Source organism: Megachile rotundata, chromosome 11, assembly GCF_050947335.1.
Source record: "Megachile rotundata isolate GNS110a chromosome 11, iyMegRotu1, whole genome shotgun sequence".
Lineage (NCBI taxonomy): Eukaryota > Metazoa > Arthropoda > Insecta > Hymenoptera > Megachilidae > Megachile > Megachile rotundata.
The window spans coordinates 14,456,641-14,470,747 of NC_134993.1; the positions used below are offsets into that span (position 1 = coordinate 14,456,641).

General features: G+C 39.6%; 1 protein-coding gene across 4 annotated transcripts in view; it reads right to left on the minus strand.

Annotated features, from left to right (window-relative positions):
- Positions 1-14,107, minus strand: part of LOC100876498 (uncharacterized) — a 118,565-nt gene that overhangs the window by 89,667 nt on the left and 14,791 nt on the right. The window contains exons 1-3 of one of the 4 annotated variants that reach the window (XM_076536936.1): positions 9,116-9,366; positions 4,872-5,134; positions 2,163-2,277 (exon numbers count right to left, since the gene is read on the minus strand). The gene's annotated coding sequence lies outside the window, so the exon portion shown is untranslated. Of the gene's footprint in view, positions 1-2,162; positions 2,278-4,871; positions 9,367-14,107 lie in introns of those variants that run through there. The other 3 variants (XM_012298984.2, XM_076536935.1, XM_076536937.1) reach the window with 3 other exon arrangements.

Here is a 14,107-nt window from a genome sequence, read left to right on the forward strand (position 1 = left end):
TATTTAGGGGAGATCGACGTTTTTGGAGGTAATTTCTCAAACGTCAACTTCGCTCTTTCCGTCCGATAGCTGGTTATAATTCATCCGAATAGATTAACGTTCCTCTTGATACGTTTAATACGATTATGTTCCTGACCCTCTGATTTCACGCTGCAATTTTTCTGCGTAAAATTAAGAGATAGGACTTCTAATTGTTGCAATAACCATCTTAATTCCAAACCGATGGAATTTGAATTCCTCGAAGGGGTTCGATATCGCGCAAATTACCGGGAAATTTGCAAAGCGAAGCCCAAACCGCTTTCAGATGCGCTAATTATTGCATAACTTGGTAGTCCTTTGTTAAACAACGAAAGCGTCATCCTGTCTCTCCCCTGTTCTCGAGACGAGTATTCGATGTTGAGTACTCGAGGAAGCGTGAACTTCATCTTCACACTTCTCTCGACGACCCTGTTTCTATCATTTTTCCCTTTACTCGCTTTTCCGCTTCTTGTTTGTTTGTTTTCATACGTCGGTTTTCTTTTCACGTTGGCAAACTCGACGGCGAAAAACGCCTCAAATATTTGGCGACGCTCGTGTTTACCTCTCATTTATTCGCTTCTGGACCACCCTTTATTTAATAGTCTGTTGTATGGACATTGTTCTCTCGACATCGATTCCGTTTTACGATTCTTCGACTCTGATTTTCCTCGCTTCCGCCATAAATATTAAATTAACGGGACCCGTGTCTCGTGTACAGCTGCGCTTCCAGCCTGATTTCCTACCCGTTAAGCGACGAATAATTTTACACCGACTAATGAATTCGAAAACTTTCGAGTGCTGAAAATCGCATCAGAACTTTCGGAAAATTCGAAACTTTCTGCAACTTGCCGGAGAAAATCTCCACTCCGTTTTATACGAAACCTCGATACAATCTCCCCCCGGACGAAATTGATAATTACGTCTTATTAGTAAAATTTCTTCGGTTCAGCAATTTTTGACAAGTTGCTAACTAGTACTCGAAATTTAATCCCGAAGCAAATATCAATTATTTCTGTTATATAATTGTGTCACTGGATATAGACAGGTGATGTCAAGGGATTAAAAAATTTGACCTTACATCAAAAAATCGCGAAGCTTTCGAGAATAAGCATAAAGTGGCCTAACCTTTGCTTTGCCCGTCGTTTTCGTTGCTAATTGCTCGGTCTGCCATATTCATTTCCCATAGAAACCAGCCTCGAGTCGCCGAGGCGAAGAAGAGGCGGCAAAATTTTCCGGCTCGAACATCGCCACCCGGCGCAACGCTGAGATGGAATTTTAATTTCGTACAGTAAATACACAAAAAAGGAAGCTTAAACAACCGGTGTTTCAAAGAGAAGCCGTGGCAAATATTTGCACGACGGGCACGGTGGGAAAAACACATTCTGCGCCCTCTACAATTAACTTCCTATTAATTCAGGGTTCAACGATCTCGACGTTAATTAACGCTCGTTACGTCCTTTAAATTCTTTTTGTACGAATCGATTTTCGTTTGATCGAAAAGAAATGTGAGGAGAGGAACTCGTTGGGGAGCACTTGCGAGAAGGGAGTGTTACAACGACATCTGACGGTTTAAAAATTGAGTGTTGCTCTTTGATCGCCACGAAGGATTAATCCGACGATTAATCGCTTCGGTCGGAAACTCTAATGGATTATCACGAGCCCGTACCAGGATGAATCACCAGTTTCTTATAGGAACTGAGAGCAATTTTTATCGAATTTAGATAACTCGGTCAAGCACTCGAATCTTTCCAGAATTCGGGAGTTAAAGTACTCCCCAGAATTTCGTGAGGTTCCGAAAATGACCCAAATACCGAAATTACGATGATAATTCGTAGGACCGACGCCAGATGGCGCAACAACGGACGCCATTCTGGAAACTTCTTGCCCCGGAAAGGTCGAAGGTCAAAGGCTCCAGGGAATTCGAAGGCCGCAATTTTAATTCCGAACAGCTCACCGACTAATTAGGTTATGCAAAACAGTGGTTTTGTCGAAAAAGCTTTCGCACTGAATTTACATTTTTCAATTTCGGTTCCTGTTATTAAGTTGCGATGTTTGAATTGGGTAAGATGGATCGTTAAAAGTCGAAGGTGATGGAGACGTGTTTACGAAAACGTCAGCAAGAGTATAGAATTTCAAAGACTCACCCTTCATGCCGAGGACACACTTCTTCGAGGACACTTTGCTTCGATCGCTTCTCACACGCAACTACACGATCACTGATCTCGCGCACTGATCGAGGGATTCAGGAACATGAACACTCTGAAACGTAACGACAAATATTAGGAAAATCACTATTAACCATTTCTATTATTAATTTGTCAGAAGTTACTATTAACTGTATTAACCCTTTGCGCTCGAGAGGTGACTCACAGTCAACATTTTATTTAATACAATAATTTTAAATAAGATTCTATAACATGACACGTGTGATGAATAAACATAGTAAAACGAATAGTGAAAATTATTAGTAAAGAAATAATAACCTCAAGAAAATTCATTTACCTTTTTAACTGAGTTTTAAAGTTGCTGTTCGTAAACAGTCAAATTCTTTGAGTGCAAAGGGTAGAAATCAATAAAGAAAATTAAAATATTGTGACTGTACAGCGGTCTTAGACTATGTTCATTGACTATACAAATTAGCAAGACTCAATGAAATTTTTAAATCACTCTTTTGACGCTAGATGTCGTCGCAACACTCCGTTCTCGCTAGAGCTCGACAACGAGATCGTCTCCTCAGCCCAATTTCTATACTTGACTAATTATAATTATACTACGCTAATTATAATTGAACTTCAAATTGAAACGTATTCAAGTCGGAGATATTTGAAGTCCAGTAAGAGATATCTGAACCGTAAGTTACGAATCTGACTCGTCAAATTGCAAGGGGTTAAAGTATGAACTCATACAAGTTTCCATGCAGAAGACATTCGAAAAAACAGTCGAAATTTCAGCAGACAAAACAGAGGATAGAACAGTGTCGGAACGTAATGAAATTCCTGCAGGTGTCGCAGGAAGAAAGGAAATTCGATAAGACGACGTTGAGAGCCAGGTCTCCCTTTATCGTTGTTGTTCGAAGAAATTCCAGGGTCCCAGGGGTGGGCCAATTTACGAGCAGGCTTCCCATCCGGGAAAACTCGAAAATGAGCCGTCGTAATCGCAGTAAATTTTCGCCGTACTATTCAAGAATAGGCAGAGTTTCTACTTTTCTTCTTCTTTCTTTCTTTTTACGAGGCAATCGTCCCATAGATTCTTTCGGGTCGTCGTGATTTGTTACGCGTTCGATTTTGAATAAAATGACTCTACTACAACTTTCTGGCTGATGCTCATAATTTACCGTCAATTAAGACAAGTTTTCAGCTAACCATTAAGAAACTTGAAAGTTGCTGCAGAATATTAACTCTTGGCTTGCGTGGAGTTGGAGTTGCAGTTCAAATGTGACTCGAATGAGGTCAAATGAAGGGTCACATGAATGAGGTCATATACGTCGTATATGAATATCACATATGAATGAAGTAATATACAATAACCTGGTTTAGGTACAATTATAATTTAGAATCGCTGAATATGAAATTTATTTTAATTTTCTTTGTTTGAATACTGCAGCAATGGGTAGTGAGTGCTGTCTAATTTATCTGATATGTGAATCGTGCTGCAAGGGGTTAATTCTTAAATAAGGGGTTAATACTATCAGTTAGAGGTGCGTCAAGGATGCGTCAAGGATGCGTTGAAGGTGCGTCAAGGATGAATAGGAGGTGCGTCAGAGGTGCGTTAAGGATATGTCAAGGGTGCGTCAAGGATGAATAGGAGGTACGTCAAAGGTGCGTCAAGAGTACGACAGGGTACATCATAGGTGCGTCAAGGGTGCGTCAAAGATGCATTAGAGGTGCGTCACACGTGCGTCAATGGTGCGTTAAGAATGCGTTGGAGGTGCGTCATAGGTGCGTCAAGGGTGCGTTAAGGATGCGTTGGAGGTGCGTCAAGGGTGCATTAGGGGTGCGTCAGAGGTGCGTCAAGCGTGAGTTAAGGATACGTTGGAGGTGCGTCATAGGTGCGTCAAGGGTGCGTTAAGGATGCGTTGGAGGTGCGTCATAGGTGCGTTGGAGGTGCGTCATAGGTGCGTCAACGGTGCGTCATAGGTGCGTCAACGGTGCGTTGGAGGTGCGTCATAGCTGCGTCAATGGTGCGTTGGAGGTGCGTCATAGCTGCGTCAATGGTGCGTCAAGGGTGCGTTGGAGGTGCGTCAAGGGTGCATTAGGGGTGCGTCAGAGGTGCGTCAAGGGTGGGTTAAGGATGCGTTGGAGGTGCGTCATAGGTGCGTCCAAGGGTGCGTTAAGAATGCGTTGGAGGTGCGTCAAGGGTGCATTAGGGGTGCGTCAAGGGTATGTCAAGGGTGTGTCAATGGTGCGTCAAGGATGAATAGAAGGTGCGTCGCGTGTGTGTCACGTGTGCGTCACAATATTGTAAGAGAAGTTGAACCTAGAAATTTGTCAAATTTGCAGTAAGTGCACTCTGACCCATCTGCTACGTGAATCATACCATAAGGAGTTAATCCTTAAATAAGGGATTAATCCTTACATGTTAATCATTCCTGAGAAAAAAAAATTGCAAAGATTCAATTCGAATTTATCGTAGTATAAGTTCCCGGTTGTCGTTTTATTCAACTCCCGATAACCGGTACAAAAGAAATCGATAATCGAATGTCTCGAGGGTTCCCTTTGAGCGTCAATTAATTTTCCATCTGAATTCCCGCTCGCCCAGCGTGCAAACAACCTCGGAACTCTAAAAATCAAGGGAAACAGAGCGGAAACGGACTACCCAAATTTCCTAGATTCAAGATCGAGAAAGTAACTCACCTGCGACGATCTCGGCGACAGATACTCCGCTTATCGAAAACACGTCACAAAAACACTCGGCACAACGTCATAGCTCGCGAATCACCACACGGATTATTTAATCGTGTCGAGGGTGAACCGCGACGCCCCTCGAATCCCCACTGTTCATCTTTAGCTTGTTCCACACTTTTTGCGCGGAATTCCGCGGCGAAACGTTCTTGCTACTCATCAAGACGTCCTCGACGATCCATCTCATCTCCAACGGGTTGCATTCATTCGGAACGCTGCAATCCCGTCGATATTCAAATTCTGCTTGAGCAAGGATTTATTTGCGAAAATAAGATATTCTGGAGAGAGGTGGAGATATTCTAAAGCTGTGGATGTTATATGGAAAGCTGTGGATTCTTCGGAATCGTTTTAGGGAAATTTTCTTATGGGATCTGAAGGATGTGGTTATTTTTCTGAGGGAACATTGTGATGACCTTCGAGAACATAGAGTCGGGCTATCGAAAGTATGTGGACACTTAATGAAATATTCTACAGAATCGTTTTAGGGAAATTTCCTTATGAGAACTGAAGGATTAGGTCATTTTTCTGAGGGAACATTGAGATGACCTTCAAGCACATAGAGTTGGCCAATCAAAAATATGTGGACACTTAATGAAATATTCTACAGAATCGTTTTAGGGAAATTTTCTTATGGGAACTGAAGGATCTGGTCATTCTTCTGAGGGAACATTGAGATGACCTTCGAAAACATAGAGCTTGCCAATCGAAAGTATGTGGACACTTAATGAAATATTCTACAGAATCGCTTTAGGGAAATTTCCTTATGAGAACTGAAGGATTAGGTCATTTTTCTGAGGGAACATTGAGATGACCTTCGAAAACATAAAGCTTACCTATCGAAAGTATGTGGACACTTAATGAAATATTCTACAGAATCGTTTTGAAGAAATTTCCTTATGAGAACTGAAGGATTAGGTCACTCTTCTGAGGGAACATTCAGATGACCTTTAGCCTGCCTCTCAAATGTGGACACTTAATGAAATATTTTACAGAACTGTTTTGAAGAAATTTCCTTATGAGAACTGAAGGATTAGGTCCTTCTTCTGAGGGAACATTCAGATGACCTTTAGCCTGCCTCTCAAATGTGGACACTTAATGAAATATTTTACAGAACCGTTTTGAAGAAATTTCCTTATGAGAACTGAAGGATTAGGTCCTTCTTCTGAGGGATCATTCAGACTGCCTCTCAAAAATATATAAACATTTAATAAAATTTGTGATACATACTGTACATATTTGTTGTTAATATTCCTTGCTAAATTCTAAATATATATGTAATATATAACAGTACTAAATTAACAATTTATACAATTTTCTTGAATGCCTAAACACCTACATGATCTGTGAAAGACTGCATTATATTCCCCGTAAGCAATGAAGTTTGCAACTCTTCTCTAACAGTCCACATGTGATTGTTTCAGTCCACAATCCAACAAACGAACATCGTTATTCTAACAAACGCCCATAGTCCCCCCGGTAAAAATCGAAGAAAAACCGTGTAAAATGAAAGGAGAGAAAGGTACGAAAAGCAGAGTTTAATCCGTGCTCGATCCGGGATCTTAAACACGCGACCAGGTCAAGGACGCGAGTTGAACTTGCTTTTTCAGCAAAGCAGAGCCCGCAAGGAGAGAGTCGTTAGTATTTAGCTCGGGGTGAAGAAGACGAGAAAGACGAGCCGAGTTGTTTCACGATGGACTGGGGGGTTGTTTCAAAGAATTCTGAAGTGCTGGTCGAATGTTGCGGCTATTCGAGCCTCGAGGACTCCTCCGCTACCAAGGACGGAAACTTCTTTTCACCGAGTTGACCCTCTTTTTTCCTTCAAATCGTATTTCGTCCCTGACTTCCGCGGAATAATTACTCGAGTGTTTAATTAAATCCGGCTCTTTTCGACGGAATTATCATTAGTAAACTTGATCGTGGTGAGAAGGCGAATCGCGTGAAGTATGTGGACTTAACGGTTGGGGACATTTAGGTACTCATTTGGGTACATTTAGGTACTCATTTAGGTACATTTAGGTACTCGTTCGTGTTCTTATCGGAAGGGAAGATGAGGCGCGATGGGACGAGTGATGGGACAGGGATGAAAGTTGAGATAGAGTAAAATTTGTGGACAAAGTTATTGTTTATGAAATACAACAAGGTTCAGGTTTTGAGCATAAGGCAAGAGTCAAAAGGAACTGAAAGTCGAATCGAGTGCAATGTAGACATCTACCATTAATAACATCAAGGTTCATTAAGGTACCTTCGTGTTTTTATCGGAAGACACATCGAGATGAAAGTCAAGGTTGAGTAAAATGTATGGACGAACTTATTGTTCATATAACACATCAAGGTTTAGGTCTTGAGCATAAGGCAAGAGTCAAAAGGAACTGAAAGTCGAATCGAGTCACATAGAGTACAATCTGAACCTCCATCATTAACAGCAAGGTTCATTAAGGTACCTTCGTGTTTTTATGGGAAGACACATCGAGATGAAAATGAAGGTTGAGTAAAATGTGTGGACGAACTTATTGTTTATATAATACATCAAGGTTCAGGTTTTGAGCATAAGGCAAGAGTCAAAAGGAACTGAAAGTCGAATCGAGTCACATAGAGTGCAATATGGTCCTCTATCATTAACATCAAGGTTCATTAAGGTACCATTCGTGTTTTTATCGGAAGACACATCAGGATGAAAGTCAAGGTTGAATAAAATGTGTGGACGAACTTATTGTTCATATAATACATCAAGGTTCAGGTTTTGATCATAAGGCAAATAAGTTAAAAGGAACAGAAAGTTGAATCGAGTGTATTAAAATATGTGGACACCTTCTGTTATTAATGGAGTACATCAAGGTACTCGTTCACATTTTCTAAAACTTGTCGAAAGAAGTCAAAGCGAACTGAAAGTCCAGATCAAACTGAGTGTACCTAAATATGTGACACCTCTGTTATTAACGAAGTACATCAAGCTACTCGTTCACAATTTCTAAGACTTGTCGAAAGAAGTCAAAGTGAACTGAAAGTCCAGATCAAACCTAGTCTATCTAAATATGTGACACCTCTGTTATTAACGAAGTGCATCAAACTACTCGTTATTCTAACGAGTACATAGTCTAAGACTTGTCGAAAGAAGTCAAAGTGAACTGAAAGTCCAAATCAAACTCAGTCTACCTAAATATGTGACACCTCTGTTATTAACAAAGTACATCAAACTACCCATTCACATTTTCTAAAACTTATCCAAAGGAGTCAAATAGAGTCACATAAACTACATAAACAACCTATCTTATTGTCCATAAAGTATACGAAGCTTTTGACCATAAGAAACGTCAGAAAGCGAAGTAACGCAAAATGTATCAATCCCAAAAACTTTGCACCAAGGAAAGCGAAGAAGGGTTTTCCGAAGGGCATAAAGCGAGACCACTTGTCGGTCGTTGATCAAGAGAGAATACTCGAGGAATTTCTCGAGGGTTGTCCTTTGAAGCGAGAATTCCTTCGAGATCGCCTTGCCGTTTGTCTTTGACAATAATCACCCTCGACTGTTCCGTTTCACAGCTTACGATTCTCGTCTTGACTTTTCGTCGCGTCTATCGTAAACGTTTGTCCCTTACTCTCTTATTTTCTCAACTAAAATCCTCAAATTAGGGAACATGAACCTTCTTGCAAGAAAAACAGTTCGCGAAATAAAAATCCAAAATGTTTCATCTCGGTTTTCAGGAAGAAACAAAAGAAGAAAAACAATCTGAAAATGCACCGCGGTATTCTCTCGCTGATTGAAAGTAGTTTGTCAGCGGTCCATCAGAAAGATTGCTCGAAAGTGGAGGATCCGGTGAATCATTTTTAATACCGTGAAATCTTCGTCTCTGGAAACAGACTACTTTTCTTATCGAAATCGCTGGGATCGTGAGGGGCACTTGGTTTCATTTTTTATCGCGCTTTAATTCTATCTGAAATGACACTTTCTATTTCCCTTCTCTTATGTGTGATTTTGTACCTTGGTTCCTTTACTATCAAGCAAATACCTCGAGTAGAAAAATCGAGGGTGTGTCTTAGATCCAGACTGATCACATTCGAGTAAAATTTCTCACAATGGCACCCATCAAGGTACTTTGAACCACCCACGATCTTGGCGATCTACGTCTCGAATGGTTTCAGGTTTGAATCAAATTTATTCGCGGGAAGACAGGTGACAAAGAAAGTAAAAGAAAGTATACCGTTGTATCGTAATCGAAGTACAAAACGCGTCGAGTCGAGAAGCGTCGGTTCACCTCAGATTATAAAATATCGCGTGACCGATGTGGAAGAATGGCGCGAGTAACGAAAGCGTGTTCGGTAGCGCGCGCGCCTCGCAACTGGCCTCGGGTCTCGCGGGGCAAACAGTAGCGCTCGTTCGAGGGGTTGACCCAGTTCGAGTCAGGGCCGGAGAGTGCGCGCTACGGACGCCAGCACGTCGCGATGCCTACTGAACCGACACGACGCTCGCAGCTCGACGCTCGTCGCAAAAACGACGCTGCGCGTCGTCCTCTTCTGCCCTTATTCCTCCTTCCATCCCTTCCCTTGCGTTACGTTTCGGACACGCAATCGAAGGGTTGCTTTCCTGACCCACGCTTCGATCCAGGCGAAACGGAAAACCACCAGACCCCTCCGAGGGATCCCCTACTTCGAGTGCTTCTACCCCTCCATATTGATTAGTGCGCGAGACCAACACGACAACCCCGCTACGCTACGCGCTGTCAACATCGCTGACAAACCGAAACCACGCGGATCGGTCTTCGATGTCCTTCGTGATCCTTACTTTTATACTCATTAATTACCTTTCACAATGGGGAACAATTACATTTCACGGTAAGGAATAGATGAAGTAGATCTGGGTTCTCTGTAAAATTGCGAGGGGCACATGTGACAAATTTTTTAGTTGTTATGTGCTCAGTATGTGGCGAAGTTTTTATTGTTTGCGGAGTGTGTGAGAGAGATTTCATTTATTATATGCAGAGTATGTGAGAGAGATTTCATTTATTATGTGCAGAGTATATGACAAATTTTTTGTTTATTATATGCAGAGTATGTGAGAAAGTTTTTATTTATTATATGCTGAGTATATGAGAAATTTTTAATTTATTATATGAAGAGTATTTGACAAATTTTTCATTTATAACATGCAGAGTGTGTGACAATTTATTATTCATTTATTATGTGAAGAGTATGTGACAAATTTTTAATTTATTATGTGCAGAATATATGACAAATTTTTTACTTATTATATGCAGAGTGTGTAACAATTTATTATTCATTTATTATATGAAGAGTATGTGACAAATTTTTAATTTATTATATGCTGAGTATATGACAAATTTTTCCCTTATTATATGCAGAGTGTGTGACAATTTATTATTCATTTATTATGTGAAGAATATGTGACACATTTTTAATTTATTATGTGCAGAATATATTACAAATTTTTCCCTTATTATATGAAGAGTGTGTGACAATTTATTATTCATTTATTATATGAAGAGTATATGACAATTTTTTCATTTATTATATGTAGAGTCTGTGACAATGTTTTCATTTATTATTATTTGCAGAGTATGTTACAAATTTTTCATTTATTATAAATAGTAAATAAATGAAACTATATATATTCAACCAATGTATGCATCTGAATTATTTGTAAGATCCAAGAGACATGTGGTAGAGACACACTGGACATAGAAGTGCAAAGAGTTAGGGGATGTATTTTACACCTGGTGCAAATAAAAAACCCACTGCAAACTCTCTTCTAGTCTTGTACCTTTATAGAATCCTCGAATGAAGGTTAGCTAACAAAATTGTTAGAATTTAATGTATCCACAATAATAACAAAAGTCCGCCTCTTAACATAACCTATACCATTTTTGCAAAAGGTCTTATTCAAAATTAGCTGCCCCTCTGGGACATTAATTATGAGACAGCCTGTATACCCAGGCCCTAAATACTTGCCTAAGCCCCTAAGAATAAATACCGAAAGACCAAAGAATCAAATTTTGAGTCAACAAACTTTGAAACCCTTTTGGTACCCTTGAAGGAATTTCGAACAGACTCGGAATGGAAGCAATTAAGCTAACGGTTAATCCGGAAGTTTCAATATCAAAAAGTAGTAGAAATTTTCATCGCGAATCTTCCATAATTATTTCCATCGGAAGAGCCGCGTTCATCGGATTTAGCGCCGCGTTTAAAACTCGGTCGGGAAAGTTGCTCGTTTCTCTGTTCGGGCCGGTTAGCCTGCACGAAAGTGTTCCGGTTCCGGCGCGAAATTAGATTACCTTTTTAAAATAAAAAGCAACGTAATACTTCCCATTTCAGACTGTTTACACGAACGGCGCTTACGATGCTGTTAGCCGAGTTAATTTTTCAAGTAATTTCTCGAATAGAACTTCTTTCGAGAGTAATTAATTATCTAGCGCCGCTAAATTATTTTTAAAGCGTACTTTAATGTTAAGGTCACGTCAAAGTTTCGTACAAACTATAATATTATAGCACTTCCAACTACTTTAAACATTTATTTAAAATATTTAAATATTTTATTGAATCTTTTAAAACACGTCTGTTACAATTCAAGAATGACAAAGGACTGGTAACAAATCAATTAACGGCATTCATACATTTCCAACGATCATTCGTCTCCGCTTGCAACACCCTCATTCACCCCATTCACACTTCAAGAAATTATAACAAACATATAACGGGTCTTGCAAGTAATATGAAACCAAATGCCTACAATACATAAAATTGTAATTTTAATTTCAACGTAGCACAGCAAAATGTGTCGAATCAATAAACGGAAATCGAATGTAAAAGTGTAGCCGGAGTAACGAAAACAAAAAAGGGAGTGCTCTAAATCACGGCCAGCCGTTCTCCCATTAATTAGCGATATCGACAGGCCGTTAATAGACCGTCGGTATAATATGAAAATTACAGTTTGCACGGGCGCGGGACAAACAGCTGGATTCTGGTGGTAGTTGCGCGCTCGCGAACGCACCTGTGAAACCGCGAGACGCAGCTGTGAAACGAACGCGTTTATTAATTGATTAAAGGCACTGTGTTGCGTGCAGTTTTCTGCGGAAAACCTGCAACACCTCGTTTTGTTAATAAGATTCAAGGTAAAGGTGGTTGAACTATCACTGCTTTTAATTTTTTTTAAATTCTTTGCTACACTACGCTGTTAAATATAAAATTTTTTTCGAATAAAAATCAGCTCGAGAATCTTACTTTGTGGACGATTAATAAGGAGTGTAAAGATGCTAGCAGTGTATTTGATTTTTTAAAAAATTCCTTTGCTATCCTATACAAGATTTTCTTCGAATAAAAACCAACACGAAAATCTTGCTTTGTGGACGATTAATAAGGAGTGTAAAGATGGTAGCTTTGTATTTGATTTTTTAAAAAATTCCTTTGCTATCCTATACAAGATTTTCTTTGAATAAAAACCAACACGAAAACCTTGCTTTGTGGACGATTAATAAGGAGTGTAAAGATGCTAGCATTGCTTTTGATTTTTTTAAAAATTCCTTTGTTATTCTATACAAGATTTTCTTCGAATAAAAACCAACACGAAAACCTTGCTTTGTCAACGATTAATAAGGAGTGTAAAGATGGTAGCACTGCCTTTGATTTTTTAAAAAAATTCCTTTGCTATCCTATACAAGATTTTCTTCGAATAAAAACCAGCACGAAAACCTTGCTTTGTCAACGATTAATAAGGAGTGTAAAGATGGTAGCATTGCCTTTGATTTTTAAAAAAAATTCCTTTGCTATTCTATACAAGATTTTCTTTGAATAAAAACCAACACGAAAACCTTGCTTCGTGAACGATTAATAAGGTTGAAAAGATGGTAGCATTGCCTTTAATTTTTTTTAAAAATTCCTTTGCTATCCTATACAAGATTTTCTTTGAATAAAAACCAACACGAAAACCTTGCTTTGTCAACGATTAATAAGGAGTGTGTAAAGATGGTAGCACTGCCTTTGATTTTTTTTTAAAATTTCTTTGCTATCCTGTACAAGATTTTCTTCGAATAAAAACCAACACGAAAACCTTGCTTTGTCAACGATTAATAAGGAGTGTAAAGATGCTAGCACTGCCTTTGATTTTTTAAAAAAATTCCTTTGCTATTCTATACAAGATTTTCTTTGAATAAAAACCAACACGAAAACCTTGCTTCGTGAACGATTAATAAGGTTGAAAAGATGATAGCATTGCCTTTGACTTTTCAAAAAAACTTTTTGCTGTACTTTTAAGTCTATGATTTGAAGATAAATTTCGTAACTCGAAGGAATGTCAAAAAGAAAGTAGAATATAAGGAAAATATGAATGTTCCCTTATTGCAAGAATTTAATTAATTTATTCCGGCCAATAACACACCCGAAAATTCGAAAATCCGGTAACAGGAATTTACGAGCGAGGTAGCTACCAATATTAAAAACGCGACTCCATTTCGCGTGCAAAATCATTTCTCTTTGTCCGCGTTTCGATTCGCGGTTTCGAACTGTAATCGCAAGCCCGATGTTTTCAATTTGCACGCTTTCACCGATTATTATTGCAAACTTGTACGCAAAAATGAATAAAACTACACTTTTACTGTGCCAGAGCAGGAGAATTTCCATGACACTCGTATAAAAAAAGAATCACCTAATATCCAAACTTCCGGAGGATCTAACGACAGGAAAAACGAAGTTCGTCGACCCTCGTTCGTTAACGTCCGTACAGGGTTGGCAGCGCAGGGTAAGCGAGCGTCTCGTGAAAGAAAATCAAGTGCATTCCCTGAAGGGAATTACACGCTCGAGCTTTCGTCGTCGACCTTCTTCGAAATGCATGTCCCCGGTGCAATCGCGAGCCGGTGAAAGGAGCTTTCGCTTTCGTTTTCGAAGGGTTGCCGGAACTTAAAGTCACGGTGCCAGGCCCCTTTCTAACTGCTGGGAAGCTACGCTTTTTCCGGCGTCGCGACGCTGAATGGACCGACTAACTTTTTAGACCCTTCTTTCTGCTCTTTAACCCTGTTCGCGTTAAAGAGAACCGTCGGAAACTGGGTAAGGATCTTCCTGCTGACAGCAAGTTCAGACCAAATTGATGGCGAGTTGAGATCAAATTGACAGCAAGTTGAGACCAAATTGAGACCAAATTAACAGCAAGATGAAAACAAAATGATAGCAAGTTGAGACCAAATTAA